The sequence below is a fragment of the Anomalospiza imberbis genome, chromosome 6 (assembly GCF_031753505.1).
Source record: "Anomalospiza imberbis isolate Cuckoo-Finch-1a 21T00152 chromosome 6, ASM3175350v1, whole genome shotgun sequence".
NCBI lineage: Eukaryota > Metazoa > Chordata > Aves > Passeriformes > Viduidae > Anomalospiza > Anomalospiza imberbis.
This window is the reverse complement of record NC_089686.1, coordinates 37,668,289-37,677,895: the sequence shown is the minus strand read 5'-3', so window position 1 is coordinate 37,677,895 and position 9,607 is coordinate 37,668,289. Positions and strand designations below refer to the sequence as shown.

Sequence of the window (9,607 nt, the reverse complement as noted above, 5' to 3'; positions counted from 1 at the left end):
TAAGTCTTAATGCTACTTAAGTGTTCCAGATGAAAAGTTTATATTCATACCCTGGATTTTCAGAATATTTATTTTCTCATCTACTATAAAGATAATAATTGTATTACATTCCACATATTTTCTCCTTCCTTTCTTCAAACCTGAGATTTTTGTAAGGATGTTTGAAAATTTAATTTTTGGATGAAAAATTGGATAAATAAATATTTTCCCCTTTTTTTGTTCTCAGATAATTTTAAATGATCTTGTCCTCTCTCCATATCACACATTTTTCTACTTCAAAATTATGTGCAGCACACATTCTCTTTTCCTCTTAGGAGTAAATAAGTACAGAGATGAACTGATTAGAATGTTCTTCCCCCCCCCCCCACCCCCCCAAAAAAAAAAAAATCTCAGGATGTTTTTAAAGGGAATATGAGGAAGTATAATCTCCAGATTTTACGATGAAGAACTGGTAAACCAGGTGACTTCATTTTTTTAATATCACTCCAATAGGTAATGAACACACAGGTTAATTTCAAAGATACTGATCTCTTGTCTGTTAGTGACAATCCAGTTTGAAGCCAGCAAATATTTCCAATGCTGCTAGCATTTTACCAGTACACCAAACCCACAGAGGAACTCGTGTAAAAAGTGTCAGATCAGTATCAGAGAAAGGGCACAATGACTTGATCCCTTTACTCTGTTCAACATTCAAGAATTTTTATTGAGGTATTTATCAACTGAATCAACAAAGCAAATGTCTTGTGTGAACGTATTTTATGTGACTCCAATGTATCAGTTGTTTGCTCTTACTAAAAGTATTAATTCTAGTACTTCCTTGCATTAATCATAGGACTTGAATGAAAACTTGTGTCTCAAAACATTTCTTCTTTGGTGTTTGTGCCCACTTCCAACACCCTGAATAGGCATCTTTGTGTGGGCAGAGGACGTTGTCCAATGCAGTAACTGTTGCATTCTGTGGCCTGGAAGACAGTGCAATCCATTCAACCTCCATGTGCTATTTTTCATTATGAAAGAGTTAAGTCATCATGAAGTTATGATTAGAGCTCAGAGATTGCTCCTATAATGAAGAATGGGTTCATTGCTGATTGTATCTCCAGACTTCATAGAGTGGTGGTTTGAAAGGACTATACCAACAGAATTTGTAATTTACCTATTTTTGACTGTTTTATTAAGCCAAAGCCAAGACTCCTTTTGGATTAACCAGACAACACTTGTCTTCGGTCTTTGTATGATCACAAAATCATAGAATGGTTGAGGCTAGAAGAAATGTCCAACCCCCATGCTCAAGCAGTGTTGCCCAAGACCACACTCAGGTGGCTTTTTAATATATTATTTTTTGATACAGAGATTCCAAAACCTCTCTTCGACAACCTCTTCCAGTGCTCAGTAAAACATATCATGATAATTTTTTTGTGATTCCCTACCCAGGACTGTGGAGTACATCCTAGGTTTTCAGCTGGCTCATCATCCATCCCCAGGCACAGCTCCATGCACACAAGCTGTTCTGTCACAAAGGGCAAATTCTTCTCCTCGTCTTCTAAGCCTGTCCTTCCTAAGAGCTTGCATCCCTCTGTTGGAGCACTCCAGCCATGACAGCCATTCCACCATCTCTGTGATTCCAAAAAGATCATGGTCTGTGATGGCAGGCAGATCTCTAGCTCCTCATGGTTATTCCCAATGCTGCATGCATGTGTGCAGGCACTGCTGAGGGGCACACTGGTGTCCTGCTGGGTTTTCCCATCACAGTACCCTGTAGGCACTCCTTGCTTCTGCATGGAAGAGCTGTTGCTTGTAAGCAATTAAGGTGATCTTGCTGAACCCTATTTTGCTGATTTTGTGTTCCTCTTCATACACATTATCCTGGGGCCTTTGCTTGTAATGGTGTCTGTCATGTCCTCACAGGACTGCTGGTAACTCTCTTCTTTCCCCACCATAATGCACATAACTTTCTGTTCCGTCTAGATCAGTTCTGCAGAATTGCTTGTGCCTCCTGGAAAAACATGAACAAAACCAAGTCAGGCTTATTTTAAAAATGTATGATTGGGACAGAAAATTCTAATCTGTCCTAAAATATTTATGCTCACTGGAGTTTCTGTTTATTTTCATGCTCTACAGAAAAAAACTTCACAATGTGTGCAGTGGAGCTTAGTAAAGGTAGCTAGGAGGAATTGTCCTTTATCATTGACAAAAACAAATGTTATAAAAGTCTTCCAAAAACCTGAACACACAATAAGCTTTCAGAGAAGAGAAATTGCTCACTATGTTCACATGTTTATTCATATTTCTCAGTAAACTCAAAGGTCACACAGTTCTCAAATGGTCAAACAATTGTCAATTGTCCAGGCGCATGATAATAGAAGTAAACCGGTGTGTTTGGTGCAAGATGAAGGAAAATGATACTACAGAAAGATTTAAATTTCACTCAAGAGGAGCTGAAATCTCAGAATGCTATGATAACCTAATTTGTTAATGTTTTGATCTGCAATACCTTAGCCTTTGTTTACTCTGGACAAACATGGTGCTGGTGAAAGGTGCTCATCTTGAAACCCTGCAGAGGCAAGTGCTTTGTCTATTCAGGGAGCACATACTGTGCTCACACAGTTACTTCATCACCCTGCCACCATTGCACTGCTGCCAGGCCCTCCTGTCTGTCCTGCCATGAGGAAATCTTGGGAAAAGAGGAAGAGACACGGGAGAGCCCAGCTGGGGAGGCTGATGGTGTTTTATTAAGGTCTCCTCTGGAGTCTAAGTCACCAGCTGACTTCATTCTATCTACTGTGGAAGAGTGCTCCTTGGAAGCAGGACCATCATCTTCACTAGCAGCCAAACACAGAGAGTTATGCCAAGAGCAGGGTAGGAAAAAGAGCGTGTCAAGAAACTGCATAAGAGCTTGTGTATATGAGATGAGGAAACCAAACCCCCTGGGTGCCTGAAACACTGCAGAAGTGTGGCAGGCAAACTGGAGGGGCACGTGTGCAAGTCGCGTTTAACCCTGAGCACCATGAGGAAGGGAAGTAAAGCAGCTGTTAAAAAAGGTTGCTAATTCAGAGGCTACATATCTGTCAAAAATAGAAGGCAAATTAAGAAAAGTTATTTGGATACCAAAGAACACAGAATTTCCAGAAAGAAATAAAGTCAATAAAACAATAAAAATGAGTAAAAAGATGTTGGGAAAAGCCTATCTGGTCAAAGGCACTCTTGCAATAAGTTGTCAATATCCACAACTGAGGAAAATATAGTTAAAATTGCCCAATTTATACTTAGTAAACAACAATCAAATGCACTAGGAAGCAAAATAAAACCAATAAGGCTCCAAGGGAGCACTGACAGGGAGAAGCATGCAGGACTGCACAAGGAAGCAGCAAAGGCTAAAGTGACTCCCAGCATTTCTAAAGTGACAGTACAACTGTCATAGCAAAACTATTTCACAAAGCCCAAATACAAGGACTGGAAATGCTAACCAAGAAATTTAGAAGATGGATTTTGTGCACCAGAATAATTATTCTGGAATAACTGGAACATATACCTGTAGGCTGAAATCTTAACACATATTTATCAGGCAGTGAGGTATTAATGTACTTTAAGAAAAAAATGAGAAAAATATATTCTTGTTGAACTTGACTCAGAATATATTGCACAGAAATAACTTCCCAGTCATAAATAATTTAGGTGTAAAGATAAAATCTTGGAAATGCATAGCTTTCAATTGTTTTATATAAGAAAATATTTTTCCATGCTTGTAAATGTGCCAGGTCTTGTTAGGAGAAGGTTTACATTGGGTAGGTATATATTCAGAGACAGGATGATGAATGTAGAAATGTTTTAAAATGTGTTAGAAGGAATTTGTTGTAATACAACATGTAGCAATATTGCCAAAAACCTACAGCACACCTACAAATGTTTCTTTAGTGCTCCAGCGGAAATGTGGAGATGAATTTGATAAATAGAACAGCAAAGAGAAGTCTGTCAAATTGCTTAATTCTGTAGTAATTATGGAAAATGAGGGTGTAAAAGTTTGTTTAGGTTTAGCTCCAGGGACTAATGCAAACTAAAAATGGCTAAAATTGAATACTGTTAGGCTTAAAGGAATGAAGATTTAGGAATATGTCAAAAAATGGGAAAAGTGGAAAAACCCAGAAATACCCAAGAAAAATTTGCAAAGATAACTGCAGAAACTTCAGATCTGCAGTTGAAAAATGGTCTTGATTTCCTTACACGTGCTTGAAATTCTCTTTCAGTTGGGATTATTTTCTCAATTTGCAGCAACAGTTCGATTCAAGTTCTAAGTATTGAAGGTAATTTTTAAAAAAGCTATAAGTAATATCTGGTATGTATGTGGCATCATGCTAAATGTGATAACTACTTGTAAATAGTACCCTATGTGATTACTGTAAGGTCAAATGTTTTGCAAAATGATAAAGTTGTACCCATTTCCTACTGAGTGTAGAGTATCCACCATCCAATATTCCCATGGAAGAAAAAGTACAGATATTTTAAAACTAGCAAGTTAAGCCCAAACTCTTAATTGGCATAGCTAAAAAATATTTGAATTCAGGTAGTTTTCAATAAAAATTTGAGAACTGAACTTCCTTATGATATAATTGGCAATATTCAACATGTAAATATTGTGATCTGATACTTGCACAAGCAAAAAATTAAACTGAAAATGTTCTAGAATAAAGCAGACTTAACACAAGTGGCAAACAAGTTGGAAAGACTAGAGGTATTTCTAAATTTTCATCAGGTTGGTGCAAAATTATTATTCAACAATATCTGGTATATAAAAGCAACAGCAAAAATACAAATTATTGCATAAAAAGGGGAAGGGGTGGGAAAGAAGTAGGAGTTTTTAAGTTAAAATACTGAACAGACTGTTAAATTTTGACATCTTTGAGGAACAGGAGTGAGCCAATCACTGTAGAGAGCAAATGGTAGGAGCTGTTTTGGAAATCATGAAATGACATTTGAAAATGCCTTTTTTTCTTATGGAAGAGAGGGTTGTAAAGATAATTGTTCCTTTCTGAAAATGGCACAATCAACCTAGATCAGCTGTTGATCTGTGGAAGTGCAAGATGTACCAGATTTCTGTCACTTATTCATTCAGTCTTAAGCTTCATGATTACCCCCTACAGTCTTTTAACTCTGTTAAAAATATACCCTTCTTATAAGTTTTTTGATTCAAAGCAGAAGTTTTGGTGTAATAGATTAAAAACTGCAGCGTTTCATACAGAAAAATCAGGAAAACTAGAGTTTAAAATTGGACTACATTAGTCTAACTGGTGGATTAATTGTAGCAGCTTGGTGCATGTGTTATTTCTGGCTTAATTACTCACACTCGCCTATTTTTCAGCAGAACAGTGGGAGTGAGGCACTGAGCAAACAAGATGAGGAACAAAAAATGAAGATTTTAAATTTGAATTGTGAACTGAATGTTTCAGAGGGCTGAGGGTCTGTAAGAAGCTGAATGTAAAGAAAATATGCAGTCATGGCACAGTAGTTTGATTATTTCCATTCACTATTTATCTTACTTTCTCCAGCAAATGAGATTAAAGTTCCAACAGCAGATACGAAATTTTGTGGGAACGTTGCTTTTCAGAAATGATTAACTACATGCACACAAGAGAACAAGGACTCACGGGCATTCCATGGGAGACCAAATCCCTGTATGCCTCATCCATGCAATCGTGGCTGCAGCACTGCAGGGACAGGGGGAACTGGCATGGAGAGCATTGTGGAGGCTGCTGCAGCCCCAGGGAGCCGGTGTTCACCAGGGCTTAGAGGGGACCAGTGGCTTGTCTCCAACACCTAGTAAGAAAATGGCCCAAGGATTCTTTTCAGATGTAGATTTAGGGAAGCTGCGGCTCCCACAGGTGAACTAAATCCTCCTGAGGACCCATCAGCTCAATCAAAGGAATGAGTTTAAGGAAATCGACTAAACAGTGTTTTTCACAAAGTGCAGCAAACCGGTGAAAATAATGCAAACAAGGATTGCAAAAGAAGAAATACAGGAGTACAAAAAGCAGAAATAGAAGAACCTTAGCGCTGTTGTTTTGTCAGGCGGTCAGGGGGCCCAGGCCCACAGGTCGCTGTAAGCTCCCATGTCACCTTTAGGGCCCCCCAGAGCAGCAGTGCCAGCTCTGGGGCTACCACCCAGCCGGACCTGCCTCAGCCGGAGCCTGCCCACAGCCACAGGCCCAGGGGCTCGCTGTAGGCCCAGCCCAGGGCCCTCAGCCCCTGCCTGCCCTGGCGGGTGCTGGCCCCCAGCTCAGCCGTGCCTGTGGAACACCTTGGCTCTGGGCCTCCACCGGTGTTTGGGCCGATGCCCTGGCACGGCCTGTCCCCATGGCCACGATGGAGCTGAGCCCAGCCCTGTGGGTTGGCTTTTTATCCAGCCCTGGCCCAGGACCATGAGCCTGGTCCTATCAGTGGGACCCAGCTGTTGTGTCTATCAGCAGGACAGACCCTGCCATCCCGGGGATTACCTTGGGCCCAGTGCTGCAGGAGCAGCGGCCATCCCGCTCTCCATCTTGGATGCAGGAGCTCCTCCATGCACTCAGTCTTCATTCCAGGACTGCTGCCCTGAGGAAGGGTTGTGGCTTTAGTCTCTAGTCACTAGTGCAAAGCTGTGCTGTGACCAACGTACAAGCAGGTGAGTAGTGCATTTAATGTGACTCTGTTTCTACGCCAGCCAGGTCACACCTTTGCCTCATGATTGTTTTGTGGCACTTGACCCCCCCAGCTCCCTCATGCTCTCAGTTCTGCCTGTGGAAGGTAAAATCACAGAATCACAGAATATACCAAGTTGGATCCACAAGGATCATTGAGTCCAGCTCCTGGCCCTGAACAGGGTCATCGACAAGAGTCACACCGTATGCCCAAGTGTATTATCCAAACAGTACTCTTGAACTCTGTCAGGCTTATGCTGGGACCACTTCCTTGGGGAGCCTGTTCCAGTGCCCAGCCACCTTCTGAGTGAAAAACCTTTTCCCAATATCCAGTCTAAACTTTCTGACACAGCTTCAGGCCATTCCCTTGGTCCTGTCACTGGTCATCACAGAGAAGAGATCAATGCCTGCTCCTCCACTTTCCCTCACAAGAGAGCTGTAGACTGCAGTGAGGTCTCCCCTCAGTCTTCTCTTCTCCAGGCTGAACAGACCAAGTGACCTCAGCCACTCCTCATATGAAGGGCTTCCCCTCAAGGCCCTTCATCATCCTCAAGGCCCTCCTTTGGACACTCTCTAATAGCTTAATGTCTTTCTTATATTGTGGCACCCAAAGCTGCACCAGCGCAGAGCAGAGCTCAAGCCCATGCTGGCAGTGTGGCTGTCTCTGAACTCCCTCCCTTCCCTTAACTGTCTTCTGGCCCAGGCTAGGTAAAAAGCCTTGATCGGTAAAAGGAGTACATATATTGTATTTTAAAGATGTAGATTTTGTTTTCCTACTTATTTTTTAACTGGTGGGTTACTGGTGGTTCCTAAGACACTGCAGATATATTGATTTACCTGAAATTCTTCTATTCCTTCTGTTAACAAGAAATTTCTTGTTTTCTCCCTCAAAAAGTACCCAATATCCCCTAGATTAATCAGGGAAGCTTTAAATCTAATGTTTTAGTGTCTACAAAAAAGTCTCAATCATTCATCAATCTTATACCAGAAGATCCAGCTCAGGTGATTTCTAGAAAACCGTGGTGAAGTGACTGTCTGATAATAGTGATCAGCAACACAAAGGCCCATTTGGAGTGTAACAACTGCTTTTCTGATTTACTCTCCTGAAAATACAGTGCCTAACTCTGCATGATCAGAAAAACAAACAATAGTCACCATCCATTAGTCATTTCTTATCCCTCTTTGTCCACCAGTTCTAATGTTTTATTTACAGTACAAAACCACTTAAATGATGTATCTGTTTTCTTCATTACACATAATATGGAATTTTATGGAATAGCTAGACCAGGAGAAACCAAAAATCTGCAGTTTCTGAACATGTATCACATTCAGAAGAGCAAGATGCCTGAAATTCTCACTTTTTATCTCCAGGCAGATACCAGAGTTAAGAGTCATGAAGGAGGAAGAAAAACTGGCAGAAGATCTAGATATGAAGATTGCCTAGTTCTGTGAGTGAAGACAGAACTTGCATTCCTGAGTACAGGAAGACTCTCAGGTAACTTTCCATAGCTAATATTTTTCAGTAGGCACTTAGAGTGTTTTACCACTTTAGGATTTTCCCTGGAGGGTGGAGGGCCTATGTTTAGTGCAGTTTCTCCTCTCATTGTTTCTGTATTTTTCATCTGCCTTCCCAAATCAGTATTCAGACAAATCCCTGCAAAGAGAGTCTGAAATCTTAATCAGACTTCCTATATTTTTTTCTGGTTGGAAAATTTTTAGGTGTCTTAAGGAGATAATCTTAAAGAGAGGGCAGGAATTAAAATCAGCAATGCCTAGCCTGATTTACCTTTATTGCTACTTTTACAAGAATGTAAGCAAAAATAGGATACAGGAAGAACCAGCAGTTCTTGAAGACAAGTCTCTCTAATGCTTCTTGCAAGTTGTTGGCAAAAGCCCAGGCTATTCTGTTTTATTATGAGATACTCCATTATTGGTGTTGGAAGATAACCTTTAAACATAATCATAAAACAAATAATTTCTTCTTCCCCAGTTACCTGTTGCTTATGTACTAGACTACACAGTGCTTGCACACCTTTTCCAGTCTTCTGCAAAGGCTGGAGTCTTTTGTGTGGCAGAGAAAAAAAATACTACTTTTGTGAAACTTTTGCTTATAGAAAGAGGAAACATTCTCTGCACTTCTTTGAAGGGATTCTTGCAGTCCTTTATCCCTAAAATATTCTGGCTGCTAGGGCAGTTTTGAGATGATAGCCCAAAATATATTAGTATGTCTTTCCCTTAAGATTGGCCTTCCCAGAACTCTTCCATTTTCCACTTTTTCCTCAGAAAATGTACATTTTCAGTGCGGTTTAAGCACTGCTTAACATTATAAAATCATATCACTCTTGGCAGGATGTAGTTAAGACAAACACTTCCATCCAAATTTCTTCCCAGGTTATCAAAAATCTGAGTAAATGTAAAAATCTGTAAATGTATAGTGGAATCTGAGAATGGGTTGCACAATGGCTATATTGCATGTCATTGTACTGAGACACCATCAGAAAACTGGTAGTAAATTTACTCTTACTACAAAGCAGAAGAAAGGAACCAAGACACACTCTATGAAAACCAGTCAGCATAGCTGGCTGTAAGTACTGGCATTGCATAATGTAAATGCAATTTTATTTAACCCATTACTTTGTTCTCAGATGTACAGCAAGAGGTTATGGAAAGGGTCCCAGGAGAGTCACATATGCAGATATTCTCCTGCCTCTGAAATAGACACAATGACCATGCTGATTGCAGGGACCTTCTGAGGAGGTGTCTCTAGAAAAAGCCCTGTCCTCTCAGGTGGAGGTGGTCAGGAGCCAAGGCCTATGCAACTGTTATCAGAGATGGTATGGGAGCACTACTTTCCTTGTGTATTCAGGTTATCAGAAAGACTTCATTTGATCAGATTCTGACCAGTCTGGTCTAGTTGAACATGTCCTTGTTCATGGCAT

The 9,607-nt window shown here is 40.5% G+C and overlaps 1 long non-coding RNA gene across 1 annotated transcript; it reads right to left on the bottom strand.

The window, feature by feature from the left end:
• Positions 1-1,570: 1,570 nt before the first annotated feature.
• On the bottom strand, positions 1,571-6,287 carry LOC137475796 (uncharacterized). The gene is made up of 2 exons (XR_011000082.1): positions 6,039-6,287; positions 1,571-1,993 (listed from the first exon to the last, which is right to left on the bottom strand). It is a non-coding gene; the product is annotated as an uncharacterized lncRNA (long non-coding RNA).
• Between the last annotated feature and the right edge of the window lie 3,320 nt (positions 6,288-9,607).